This window comes from Dipodomys merriami, unplaced genomic scaffold, assembly GCF_024711535.1.
Source record: "Dipodomys merriami isolate MVZ:Mamm:240054 unplaced genomic scaffold, mDipMer1.0.p SCAF_2402, whole genome shotgun sequence".
Classification (NCBI taxonomy): Eukaryota; Metazoa; Chordata; class Mammalia; order Rodentia; family Heteromyidae; genus Dipodomys; species Dipodomys merriami.
This window is the reverse complement of record NW_027203830.1, coordinates 1-12,865: the sequence shown is the minus strand read 5'-3', so window position 1 is coordinate 12,865 and position 12,865 is coordinate 1. Positions and strand designations below refer to the sequence as shown.

Below are 12,865 nucleotides of genomic sequence, written 5' to 3'. Positions count from 1 at the left end.
GTCAACATGGGCAGGAAGCTCCATGACACTTGGTTTTATGTGTGCTAGTCCTGGGGCCTGAACTTGTGCTGTTTTGCACAAGACTAGAACTATTCTACTTCCAAGCTCTTGGTGATTAATTGGAGATGAGAGTCTCAACAACTTTCCTGCCCTGGCTGGCTTTGAACCACCATCCTCTGATTTTAGAGCCTGGCTAATGTCCCTGTCTTCCCATGAGAATCTTTCTTTTTTTGGGGTTGGTCATGGGGCTTGAACTCGGCCTGCACACTGTCCCTAAGCTCTTCAGCTCAAGGCTAGTGCTCTACCACTTGAGCCACAGGGCCACTTCTGGTTTTCTGGTGATTTAGTGGAGATAATTGTCTCATGGACTTTCCTTCCCAGTCTGGCTTTGAACTGCAATCCTCAGATCTCACCCTCCTGAGTAGCTAGGATTACAGGCGTAAGCCACTGGCACTCAGCTTTTTTTTTCTTTTCATTTTTCTGTTTTATGGGTTGTGGGGCCTGAACTCCAGCTCTGGATGGTGTCCCTTAGCTCTTCAGCTCAAGGCAAGCACTTTACCACTGAGCCATTTCCCAGCTCCTCCATAAGAAACTTATCCCTTATGAATCACCAAATTTGTTTTACAAAGCCAGATGTTAAAATGTGGCTTAAGTTTTAGAGCCTGCCAGCCTTGCTCAGGACATGGGAGAGACTCCAGCACAGTGACCTTGCCCTGATTTCAGGTTTAGGAACAGTCACCACTTCCTGTGTTCCAGCCCTAGGACCAGAACCAAATAAATAAATAACTCCCCCATTTTCACTGTATTTGATGTTGGCGTAATTTGTGAAGGTGAAGGGAAAAAACAAATTGTTTAAATAGGGATACAGCTAGACCTATTGCAACAATGAGATGTACAAGAAATTATTTCAAAAAATGAACTTTACAACTTTTGCCTGGTGGGGGTGGTAGAGAACATTATATAAACAAAGCCATTCATGCAGCTGTTGCTCAAGCTGTTAAAGTATGCTAGCCTTGAGAACAAACAATACAAAAAATGCTTCATTCACAGTGGCCCTGCCCTGACTTCAAGCCTCAGAAGAGTGGCCATGTCATGAGTTGAAGCCCTAGCAACAAAAATGAAAATAAATAAATAAATAAAGCCAGAACTTTATCTGTGGCTCAAGCCATAGAGACTGCTAGTCTTGAGAAAGAAAAGGGAAAAACCTCAGACACAGTGGCTCTGCCCTGATTTTATGACTAGCAAAAGTTCAGGCCCTATGTTCAAGCCCTTGGACCAGCAATGAAGAAAAAAAAATACAGCAACAACAAAAACTCGGCAAAAATGCCCAAGTCCTGAGTACAAGCCATAAGAGCATCACCTAAAATAAATGCAGAAAGAAAGAAAAATACATAAAGAGCCACAATTTGAACTGTCTTGAGGTGGGAAGCCTACTAGTCTTGAGAAAAAATTAGGAATAATGACCAGGCCTGGAGTTCAAGTACTATAAAAAGCTCAAAAAAAAAGAATCTGTTGGGAGCCAAAAGGAGTCTCTCAACATGAAGATAGGCTTGACTATCTCACTGGAACATCTTGTGGCTGAGTTTACAGAACCACTCTCAGAAATCCGACCCTTTCATCCTGCCTTATGCAAATATCCTGCAGCTGCTAATGACCACCCTTTCACCCTGCCCTACGCAAACATCCTGCAGCTGCTATGGCCAATGAAAAAGCTTCCTTAATGGCCAATTTAAAAGCTTCCTTATTCCAAGCATATAAATACCCCTGTGTGAAAAATAAAAATTTGCAGCTTGATCAGAATCCCTGTCTTGCTGTCATTCTTCATGTCTCTTGTCCCTTCATTCCTTCTCGTTTAGGTTCATCGCCCTCGTTGACATCCTGCAGGTTGGGACAAAAATCCACAAAAAAACTTCAAAACAAAAACCCAGAAAGAGTGGCCAGCCCTAATAATAAGCTGGATGACCCAAACTTGTGAAAAAGAGAAAAAGAATAATAAATTAAGTGAAAAGAAGGACAAAAATATTAGAGCCAATTCAAGATTTTAAAAATATGGTTCACACCTATAATCCTACCTCCTCAAATAGCTGAAATCTGAGCATTTGTGGTTTGAATCCAGCCTGGGCAGGAAAGTAAATGAGAATTCTTTTCATTTATGCTGCTCCTGGGCTAAAACTTGAGTTTTACTCAAGGGTAGAGCTCTACTGCTTCCTACCTGTTGCTGGTTAATTGGTGAAAAACGTCTCATTGATTTTCATGCCTAGGATGGCTTTGAACCTTGGCTCTCAACTTTCTTTTTTTTTTCTTTCTTTTTTTCTTTTATTTTATTTTTATTTTTTGTGAGCACACTGTACAGAGGGGTTACAATTACATGGGCAGGTTAATGCGTACATTTCTTATCAAGCATTGCAGCCTCCTCTTTGTTTACATTACACATCCCTTCCCAGCCTCCCCCCGCAACCGCCCACCCAATCCTCCCGGCTTGCCCCCCCACCAACATTGTAAAGCTCATTTTCCACATGACAACTTGTACTTCTCATTGTTGCAACAGGTCTACCTGTATCCTTAAACGACTTGTTTTTTCCCATCTCCTACACAAGTTATACTGACATCAAATATAGTGAAAGCAGGGTTATACTGTGGGGGAGGGACATACAAAGCTACAAAGAGATAATCTTATAAATGCGTTAGAAACAAATGCATGAAAGGAAAAAAACATTAAAATACATATCTAAGGATTCATTTTCATAACATCACATTATCTGACCTATTCCGCTTGACTCATATATATATACTAGATATTGCAAATAAGGGAAACCATGGGACCTATGTTTCTTTGGGCCTGGCTTACTTCACTTAATATAATGTTTTCCACGTTTTTCCATTTCCTAACAAATGGGGCAATGTCATCTTTCTGATGGAGGCATAGAATTCCATTGTGTATATATACCACATTTTCTTGATCCATTCATCTACTGAGGGGCATCTGGGTTGGTTCCATATCTTAGCTATGGTAAATAATGCTGCAATAAACATAGTTGTGCTGGTAGCTTTAGTGTGGTCTTGTTTGTAAACATTTGGGTAAATGCCCAAAAATGGGATTGCTGGGTCATAGGGGAGTTCTATCTGAAGTCTTTTGAGGAACCTCCATACTGCTTTCCAAAGTGGTTGAACAAGTTTACATTCCCACCAACAATGAAGTAAGGTTCCTTTCTGTCCACATCCCCTCCAGCATCTGTTGTTGTTAGAGTTCTTGATTTTTGCCATTCTAACTGGAGTGAGGTGGTATCTCAATGTTGTTTTGGTTTGCAATTCTTTTATGGCTAGGGAGGCTGAGCATTTCTTCATGTGTCTGTTGGCCATCCTTCTTTCTTCTTCAGAGAAGTTTCTCTTTAAGTCTTTAGCCCACTTGTTTATTGGGCAGTTTTTTCTTTGCAGATTTGTTGTTGGGGGATTTAATTTTTTGAGTTCCAAGTATATTTTAGATATGAGACCCTTGTCTGTTCAATGGCTAGTGAAGATCTTCTCCCAATCCGTGGGCTTTCTATTGATCTTGCTAGCTATGTCCTTTGCCATGCAGAAGCTCTGCAATTTCATGCAATCCCATTTGTCCCACCTTTCTTTGATTTGTTGTGTTTCCGGGTCTCTATTCAGAAAATTTCGGCCTGAGCCAAGGAGACCTAGGGTTTCTCCTATTCCATCCTGTAATGTTTTCAAAGTGTCTGCTTTGACTTCGAGGTCTTTGACCCATTTGGAGTTGATTCTGGTGCAAGGTGATATATAAGGATCTAGCTTTAGTTTTCTACAAGTAGTTAACCAATTTTACCAGCACCATTTACTGAAGAGGCTGTCGTTCTTCCATTCTATTGTTTTAGCTTCCTTATCGAAGATTAGATGGCTATAGGTCTGTAGGTTCATTTCTGGGATTTCAATTCTATTCCATTGGTCCTGATGTCTGTTCTTATGCCAATACCAAGCTGTCTGGATAGTCATCTTGGCTTCCGGTAGTACTTTTTTCCTTTCTGTATTTTTTGACAGTTGTGGGGCTTGAACTCAGGACTTGTGTGCTGTCCCTGGGCCTCTTGTACTCAAGCCTTGTGCTCTACCATTTGTGCCATAGCACCACTTCTGGGTTTTGAGTGGTTAATTGGACATAAGAGTCTCACAAGGACTTTTCTGTCTGGGCTGGCTTCCAACTGAGGTCCTCAGATCTCAGCCTCCTGAGTAGTTACAGCCATAGGACACTTATCTCACTTGTTAGGTTTTAAAAAAAGAGATAGCCTAGTAAGAACAGCACCATGCACGTGCTATTCAGGTAAGGGATAGTAGACCTGCTGGGACCAGGCAAGGTTGGAACTCCACATGGCTGGGAAAGGCCTTGGAATGAGAGAGAGCTGGGAAAGAGAGGAAAGAGAGAGGAAAGAGCTAGAAAAGAGCAGAGAGAGCAGAGAGAGAGCAGAGAGAGAGTGTCTGGGCCTGGGCTAGGCCTTATCTAGGGTACGGGCAGAGAAAGGTGTGGCCACATCAAATTCAGATATGACCTCAGTGGATGCAAATGTGACTTCTTCCAGGTGTTCCAGTTGCCTAGGTAATGCAGTTACTGGGTGGAGACTTTGCTGTGAGGAGGGTGGAGTCTGCTCGCCATCCAGGAGCAGACCTTACAATATTAACCAACAACAACAACAAAAAAAAAATCAAATGAGGTTTAGAGATATCAGTGGCAAGCACACTGACAGTTCAAAGAAGTAAACAGAGAGCCATCTTTAAAAGCACTAATATTTGGAAAATTTTCATCTGGCAGCTCTCAAACATGCTAGTCTCAGGACCTCTTAATACTCTTAAATTTTGAGAGCTCCCAAAGAGCTAATTAAAAAGGTAAGGTGGCTCAGTGGTAGAGTGCTTGCCTTGCATACATGAGGTCCTGGGTTCGATTCCTCGGCACCACATAAGTAGAAAAAGCCAGAGGTGGCACTGTGGCTCAAGTGATAGAGCGCTAGCCTTGAGCTGAAGAGCTGAGGGACAGTGCCCAGACCCAGAGTTTAGGCCCCACAACCGACAAAAAAAAATGTTAGTAGAGCCAGGAACTGGTGGCTGTCACCAGTAATCCTAGCTACACACTCAGGAGACTGAGATCTATAGATTGCTATTAAAAGCTAGCTGGAGCAGGAAAGTCAATGAGATTCTTATCTCCAATAAACTACTTAGAAAACAAAACAAAACAAAACAAAAAAAACCCAGAAGTAAAACTATAACTCAAGTGGTAGACTACAGCTCAGGATCAATGCCTAAGTGCTGAATTCAAGCCCCAGGACTGGCACAAAAATAAATAAATTAAATAAAAAATAGGGGATACACATGCATTTGCATGTGCACGCACACACACACACGAGAGAAACAGACAGATATGTTAAAAAGTAGAACTCAGCTAATGAGCAAAGCATCAGGTATTGAGTCCTAGTTTCACAACCCAAACAAAAGAAAATTTAGAACTCAAGTGCTTATGGTAGTTTTGTAAACTTAAGAACAAAAACACTGGGGATGGGAAGGTGGCTTAGTGGTAGAGTGTCTTGTATGCATGAGGCCTTGAGTTCAATTACTGAGCACCACATAAGCAGAAAAAGTTGTAAGTGGTGCTGTGGCTCAAGTGGTAGGATACTAGCACTGAGCTAAAGAGCTGAGGGTCAGCACCCAAGCCCAAAGTTTACTCCATACAACTCACCAAAAAGAAAAAAAAAGAAAGAAAAGAAACACTACTTATTAATATACACTTATTGAAAAAAAACTGTATTTTCCAAAAAAGGTAAAATTTCAGCAGAATAGTCCCATTGTTTTACATCTTTAATAAATCTCTTCATCCTTTAGCCTAATGAAAGACACCTGTATTCTCTCATCTGCTTTTATACTGTCTGTTGGGTTATGTTGTTTCAAGTATATGCAGAAAATCTACCTTACAAAGTCACTTAGTTAGAAAAGGAAGAAGTATTTTAGTTGCCTTCTCAGATTATCAATAAAGCTAATGCTGGCATACTCCTTAATATTACACTAAAACTCAACTAGTGGTCATCTCTTAAAATTTAGTTGTAATGAGATACATAGCAATGAGCCTGAAGCTATACCATAAGATTTTCTGCTTGGATGTATTAAATTAAAATCAGTTAGTCTTTTCTTTTCTTTTGCCTGTACATGATTTGCTAACATCACACATTAAATAATGGGAAAATACTCACACTGAGTCACACAAATCTTCCAAATGCTGACCAACTGTCCTGAAATCAATGAATATAGCTGTTATTATCAACACAGATTTCATCAGCATAGTCTGTAAACAGCACTGGGAAGCTACAAAGCTCAACAGAGCAATAAATACATTCTACAAAATTGAAACTTAGTTTCAATGTGTATCATGACTCATACATCGTTGCTTTTCTCGTGGTAAAGGCTCATTTCATTCACTTTTAAGAAATGTTCACCAAATAAAATTCTAGTCTCTATGACCACTTGTATACTTCAGAGTGAAAATGTCATTCCATGGCAAAGTAAATAGTTCATTTAAACACTACAAATGGGCTAGGCACTGGTGGCTCATGCTTGTAATCCTAGCTACTCAGGAAATTAAGATCTAAGGATCATGGTTCAAAGCCAGCCCAGGCAGAAAAGTCTGTGAGATTCTTATCTCCAATGAACTATTCAGAAGAAGCCAGAAGTGGTGCAGTGGTTCAAGTGGTAGAGCACTACCCATGAGCAAAAAAGCTTAGGGCAACATCCAAGCCCTGAGTTCAAGTCCTAGGACCAGCTTAAAAAAATAAGACAAAACTGAATTCATTGGATTCCACTTTCTTAAAATAGCCAATTAGCAGATAATATGTCTTAGAAATATATCTAATTAAATGTTAAAATAAAACAACCTTAAGATTCATTTGTCCAGAAATTACATTTTATACTAACTGCCACATTACCTAATTACTATAAAAAATGAGCAGCTTCAACATTCATATTTTCTAAGAGATACAGGCTTTAAATTGTGGAGGCAGGGAGGGGGAAGATTGTCACTCATGTTTTAGGTACTACCACCTTTTCTGCCTCAATTCAAGATGGGATTAAGGATCCCACAAGTCACAAGGCACAGATGAAGTATCCAGAGATATAAAGAAACATCAGCCAAACTGAGGACAAACTCTGTAATCACTGGCAGGGGTGTATGAACAATATCAGTATGAGGGATGCTAAGAGGAGTCTGACAGGGAACAAAAAAAGAAGACATAAGCAAGAGGCTGACGTGTCTGAACACCTAGATGGGGGAAAGTTGCAAAAAGAATTCTACATGAAAATTCTCACTGCAAAAAAGAGAGAGATGCAGGGTGCCAGTGGCTATCCTTGTCAGACTGCTACTCAGGCAGCTGAGATCTCGGGATCACAGTTGGAAGCCAGCCTAGGAAGAAAACTCCATGAGACTCCTATCTCTAATCACAAAAAATAAGCTGGAAGTAGAGGTGTGGCTCAAGTCCTTAAAGGTCTAACTTTAAGCAAAGAAGGTCAGGGACAGCAAGCAGACCTTGAGTTCAAGCCCCAGGACCAGCACAGGCATTGTGCGTGCACACACACAAACACACAAATTACTCTAGTAATAATAAATAATCTAGTAATAATATTAATAATAATAATAAATACCCTAGTAATAATAAATACTCTAGTAATAATAAATACATTGCATCTTCCCACTCCGATTCTGAATTTTCATATTACCTTTTTTCTCTTCTTCCTCTTCCTCATAAAATTCTGCTAGGGAAAATGCTTCTGAGTTGTTCTAATTCAAATATTAGAGCCTCTAATTCTTCTCCACTCAGAGAATTAAGGAAAGATTTCACCTGAATGAAAATAATAAAATATTGTGTAAATATTAATGAAAAAAATCTCATAAGGAGAAAAGACTGAAGAGCTCATGCCAGCACAGCTCTGTGTGTGTGTGTGTGTGTGTGTGTGTGTGTGTGTGTGTGTGTGTGTGTGTTGTGTTGGTCCTAGGGCTTGAACTCAAGGCCTGGGGGCGTAGCTTTTGTGCTCAAGTCTAGCACTGCATTATTTGAACCACAGCACAACTTCCAGCTTTTTGGTGGTTAATTGGAGATAAAAGTCTCACAGACACTCTTATCTGAGCTGGCTTCCCACCATAATCATCAGATTTCATTCTCCTAAATAGCTAGGATTGCAGTACCCAGTAGTAATTTTTTTTTTTTTCAGATCCTGGAGCTTGACCCGGGAGCTATCCCTGAGGCTCTTTGTTCTCAAGGATAGCGGATATACACTTGGAGCTACAGCACTACTTCCAGCTTTCTGAGTTGTTTATCAAAAATAACCTGTCTGGTGTGGCTTTCAATTAACCTCAGATCTCAGCCTCCTGAGCTAGGATTAGAGCCAGAACTAATTTTTTTAATAACCGTAACACTAAAGGGTAGATATTATTGGAAACTAGACAGAATTTGTATTTCCAAAAGTAATATAGGCCAAAAGATAAATGAAAATTATCAGTGCTTAAGCATGACTTCGAAGCCCAGGCAGGAAAAGCCATGAAACTCTTATCTCCAATAAACCACCAGAATAAATACTGAAAGTGTTGCTGTGGCTCAAGTGGTAAGTGCCTGCCTTGGGCTGAAGAGCTGAGGCACAGCACTCAGGGCCAGAGTATAAGCCCCAAGACCAACGAAGAAGAAGGAGAAGAAGGAGAAGAAGGAGAAGAAGGAGAGGGAGAAGAAGGAGAAGGAGGAGGAGGAGGAGGAGGAGGAGGAGGAGGAGGAGGTGGAGGAGGAGGAGGAGGAGGAGGAGGAGGAGGAGGAGGAGAAGGAGGAGAAGGAGGAGAAGGAGGAGAAGGAGGAGAAGGAGAAGAAGGAGAAGAAGGAGAAGGAGAAGAAGAAGGAGAAGGAGGAGAAGAAGGAGAAGAAGGAGAAGAAGGAGAAGAAGGAGAAGGAGAAGAAGGAGGAGAAGAAGAAGAAGGAGAAGAAGAAGGAGAAGGAGAAGGAGAAGGAGAAGGAGAAGGAGAAGGAGAAGGAGAAGGAGGAGAAGGAGAAGGAGGAGAAGGAGAAGGAGAAGGAGAAGGAGAAGAAGGAGAAGGAGAAGAAGGAGAAGAAGGAGAAGAAGGAGAAGGAGAAGAAGAAGAAGAAGAAGAAGAAGAAGAAGAAGAAGAAGAAGAAGAAGAAGAAGAAGAAGAAGAAGAAGAAGAAGAAGAAGAAGAAGAAGAAGAAGAAGAGATTGTCTTAGATTATCAGAGGAGATGAACTAACAGGAAATTATATACAAATTAGCAGCTATAACAGGCTTTTTGACACCTAAAAACCCATGACACTGGAGAAAAAACAGAAAATGAAAGACTAAAGTGAAAGAAAAGGATATCTTATACTAAGACCTCTGTTCTTTTTCTTTTTGCTTATGTGGTGCTGAGGAATCGAACCCAGGGCCTCAGGCATGCAAGGCAAGCGCTCTACCGCTGAGCCACCTTCCCAGCCCTGTTCTTTTTCTATAATTTTAAGAGAAATATTTGACTTATTCACTATTTCTAACAATTAAACAGTAGGGGATATTTTTCTTCTATTATAATATTTCCAGCAACCCACATCTCCTTCAGAGACACATTTCATCTTCCAAATATACAAAGTGAAAAGAAACCATGCAACGTTTTTTCTTTGAAGACTCTTTTCAGCTGGGAGTTTGGGATTGGAATTACCTTTATTTCACTTTCTTGGGAAAGCATCGCCAGAACTTCTAGATGTTCTTGAAGTTCATCAAAGGGTAGCTCACAATGAGTTTTCTTGTCTATTTCCATGGCTACCTCATTGGAGGTGTTAGCTCTTCTTTTTCCTTGGCCTCTTACTGTAAAACCTAAAAAGAGATGGAAGCATAGATGCAGCAAATAATAAGAGCTCAAGGGAAAGTTTTTAAGAGTGGAAAGAAGCAAAGCTAAGTTCTAGTATAAGTTCTAGTATAAAGTACTACCCTTCATTCAGCAAGTCAAATTCACTAAGGATCAGGAGCTGCATAGAAATAAAAAAGAAGCTAAACAAAATTTGATGCTAGACAGCAGCACCTAAGGAGCCACATGCATTTCCAAAAGTGGTTTCAACAGTAACCTAATAAGTAATCTTGACAGTGCTCAGGATTTTGTACTGCACTGACAGAGGCGACTGCAGAAAGAAAAGAGCTGGCTGTTTGTCTAAGCATTAGACAAACCCATAAAAAAAATCCAGCCCATAAAAAATGCCTTAATTTTATAATGCATTGATAATTCTTTACAAGAAAACACACTAACAAAGTCCCAAGGTAACAAAGGGAAAAATTCAAATTAAAAAAAAAAAAAACACACAAACAACAGAAAACAGCAATCAAACCAGTAAAGGTAACAGTACCTGAGACAGTGCAGAATTCCGGTTCATCAAACCCTTAGTCATTTTAAATACAGGATCCCGTTCTGCTATTACATCCATTGTCTTCTTCCCAATGAATTCTAAGGCATCTAAACCCCCGCTAATAATGTCCTTTCCCTAGATAGCAACATCAATGTCATTACTACTATACTGGGAAAATACATTTGCATATATTGTGGGGGGTTTGTGGCAGTCCAGGGACTTAAAACTCAGGGCCTAGGTGATGTCTATGAGCTGTTTTCCTCAAGGATAGTACTCTACCACTTGGGGAACAGCTCCACTTCCTACTTTGTTTGCTGGTTCATTAGAGAGAAGAGTCTTGCAGATTTTCCTGCCTGGGCTGTCTTTGAACCACAACCCCAGGTCTCAACTTCCTGAAGAGCTAGGTTTACAAGCATGAACCACCAGTGCCCAACCATTTATATGTTTCAATTCTTTAAGAGTGACTTACAATACTAAGTACTGGGAAGAATGTGGAACAGCAAGGGAAATAAATACACACCGCATGTGGAACCATAGTAGGTTCTCCTCTTTGGAAAACTGGCCAGTATCTACTATGCTACATATGTGTAGTGGTTCATCAGAAGACAGCTTAATTGTACAGTGCTTGCCTAGCATGCATGAATCCCTGAGAACAATTCCTCAGTACAACAGGAAATAGCACTGTGACTCAAGTGGTAGAGTGATAGCCTTGAGCAAAAGAAGCTCAGGGACAGTGCCTGGGCCCTGAGTTCAAGCCCCAGTATTGGCCAAAAAAAAGACATAAACAAAAATATTCAGAGCAGCCGTATTTGTGATAGCTACAACACGGAAACTATTTCAATGCTTAACAACTGTGGGATAAATAAAATATAACATAGTGACAAAATGGAATACCACATCCAAAATACAACATGGTCAAATAATACAAAAATGTTGTGGAAGAAGCTAGATACAAAATGTACTATAAGTATGTAAAGTATAAAAGCAAACAAAATTAATCTAAGATAAAAGTCAGGACTATAGTTATCTTCCTAGAAGGGGCATACAGTCTCTTAAAGATTCTGAACAATGCTGGGCGCTGGTGGCTCACACCTGTAATCCTAGCTACTCAGGAGGCCGAGATCTGAGGATCGCGGTTCAAAGCCAGCCCAGGCAGGAAAGACCGATAGACTCCTATCTCCAATAAACCACGAGAAAACCGGAAGTGGCGCTGTACCTCAAGTGGTAGAGCGCTCGCCTTGAGCTGAAGAGCTGAGGGACAAAGCCCAGGCCTAGAGTTCAAGCCCCATGACCGACAAAAAAAAAAAAAAAAAAAAAAGATTCTGAACAAGTTCACATTATGAAAAGTCACTGTTTTAATTTTCAGTATGAAAATTAAGAAAAAATATAAAGCATAAAGCTAAAGTATAACCAAATATTGTAGTGTAGTGCATGCCTATAATGCCAATACTCTAGAGACTAAGATATGAGTATTGTGAGTCTGAGGCGAGCCTAAGCTACATTCATATCCATTCAAGGATGCTCGGGCTACAGAGTGAAAAGAATAAAAAGAGAATCCAAAGACACAGTGTATGCCTATAATCACAGCTGCTTACAAAGTAGAGGCAGAATTGTAGTCCAAAGCCAGCACAAGCAAAACCGATGATCAGAACCAAAAACAAACTAGCTATTTCTGCTTTCTAGTTGCCATCGTATGATTGATTCTGCTTTGCCATGCCCTCCCTGCCATTTTGAACTGACATCTCTGAGAATATAGAGCAAAATAATAACTACTCCCTGTAGATAGATAGATGGATAGATAGATAGATAGATAGATAGATAGATAGACAGACAGACAGACAGACAGACAGACAGACAGACAGACAGACAGACAGACAGACAGACAGATAGATAGATAGATAGATAGATAGATAGATAGATAGATAGATAGATAGATAGATAGATAGACAGACAGACAGACAGATAGACAGGTAAATAGGTAGATAGATAGAGGCATGCAGAAGAAAGGACTAAGGATGTGGCTCAAGTGGTACTTCATATTGCCAAAAGAAAGAAAGAAAGGTTCCAATAGCCAGGCAATGGTGGTCTGCTGACTCGTGCCTGCAATCTTAGCTTCTCAGCTACTCTGAAGACTGAGAGCTGAAGATCATATTCGAAGCCACCCAGACAGGAAAGTCCACGAGATTCTTATTTTCAAATGACTTCTCAAAAAATTTAGGAAATAGTGCTGTGGCTCAAGTGGTAGAGTGCTAGCCTTAAGTACAGAAAGGGTCAGGGACAACACTCAAATCCTGAGTTCAAGCCCCAGGACTGGCAAAAGAAAAAAAAATATTGATCTGCACATAGTAAACATTTTTCTAAACAAGGGGAAACTATAGTCAGAAACAGATCAATGGTTGGCAAATGCTGTGAACAGACAGAAAGGTGTGGCTACAAACTGGCATGAAGGAACTCCCTCAGATAATGAAAATATTCTT

General features: G+C 40.3%; 1 long non-coding RNA gene across 4 annotated transcripts in view; it reads right to left on the bottom strand.

Annotated features, from left to right (window-relative positions):
• The window catches only part of LOC138835911 (uncharacterized), a 33,436-nt gene extending 22,012 nt beyond the window's left edge, over positions 1 to 11,424 (bottom strand). For 2 of the 4 annotated variants that reach the window (XR_011374794.1, XR_011374791.1), the window contains exons 1-3: positions 9,710 to 11,424; positions 7,741 to 7,862; positions 6,225 to 6,263 (exon numbers count right to left, since the gene is read on the bottom strand). This is a non-coding gene — a long non-coding RNA (uncharacterized lncRNA). Of the gene's footprint in view, positions 1 to 1,762; positions 1,879 to 6,224; positions 6,264 to 7,740; positions 7,863 to 9,709 lie in introns of all 4 variants that reach the window. The other 2 variants (XR_011374793.1, XR_011374792.1) reach the window with 2 other exon arrangements.
• Between the last annotated feature and the right edge of the window lie 1,441 nt (positions 11,425 to 12,865).